The following is a 1,387-nucleotide window of genomic DNA, read 5'->3' on the forward strand; positions in this document are numbered from 1 at the left end:
ACCATTTAAACTTTTAAGGCAGGATGTTTGGAAACAATCTGACAGAATTCTATGTTCCTTTGAGGCAACAGGCTATATAAATTTACTTTTGTTCAGACTGCGGGCTGTTTTTGGCCACATTTGGAGGTGGTACTTTACCAGTCAAAACTATCTGGGATAGATTATACAAAATAAAATGACACATGAAACTGAACTCAACTTTTTTCAGATCAAATTCAATCCTGTGAACCTGGTTTCCTTTAGAGGAACAATAAGAGATACTGAATATTAAACTAAAGGCCCAACGATCAATATTACAGCTTGAAATGCATCCGTTAAAGCCCCTCAGTTAAGGAACAATCAGTTAGTCCTATTTTTTAAAATTACCCGTGATATTCTGGGATGTGTCAGAGAATTGAGACTATTGAATAGAAAGGACAGTAAAAAGGCACATCACCACCTATACAATACCTATTTGGCTGTTTACCCTAGATGAAATCCCTTTAGCACTGAAGGAAAAGTTAGTTGTTCTAAGTCATAGGACTTCATTATATAATATTTGTTCCATATGGATTTTTATTTCATAGTGTGTTGAACTTTAAGTTTAGGCTAGTTCTTTTGGTTTTGGTTTTTTACCTTTCCCAATAATTTAAATGTCTGGTTTGTCACTACTTAGTGAGGAGTATTAAAAGGGGAACTGCACATTGATTTAAGCTTATTCAGATTTTTTAAAAGTATTTTCATAACATTTTAAAGCAAATGGACACAGCTGCTGGGAGTGATTTAATACCTCCCTGCAATGTCAGAAAATCCAATAGCATCAAGCTAGGGCATGAAAACAAGACAAAAGTATTTAATGCCCTTGGAATACAAAAAACAAACAGTCAAACAGCCCAAGTTCTGTGGAAGTGGTTGATTTACAGATAGTTTACTTTTTCTTACAAATTCTTACCTTCCTTAGGGAGGGCCATGTTCCTTTCTTGTGAGAAAATAGCTTATTTTGATATCTTAGTCATTTAAACTTGGGCAATTAGTTTATTTGAAAGTGTATACTTTTCTGGAAGATTACGTTAAACTAACAGTATTTACTACTAATTAGAAGTACTCTTGCTGCTTACAGGAATATTAGTGGAGCAGCCTTAATCGATATTATAAAATTTAATATGCCAAAAAATTATAGATAATCTTGTGTGACAAGTCTACTTTCATTCAGTATTAGAATTTTAAATAGGAAATGTTCTATAAACGTGTTCTAAACTTCTGAAAGGCTTTATTTTTCACAGTAGTGTCATAACTCTGTTATTTACCAAGTAGCCACATCTAGGCTCTAGACTGATTTAAAATATTTAACTTCCCTCAAGAATCAGTGTATTTAGATGTTACTGATGAAATAAAATTCCCATTACTA

The sequence above is a fragment of the Dermochelys coriacea genome, chromosome 10 (assembly GCF_009764565.3).
Source record: "Dermochelys coriacea isolate rDerCor1 chromosome 10, rDerCor1.pri.v4, whole genome shotgun sequence".
Lineage (NCBI taxonomy): Eukaryota > Metazoa > Chordata > Testudines > Dermochelyidae > Dermochelys > Dermochelys coriacea.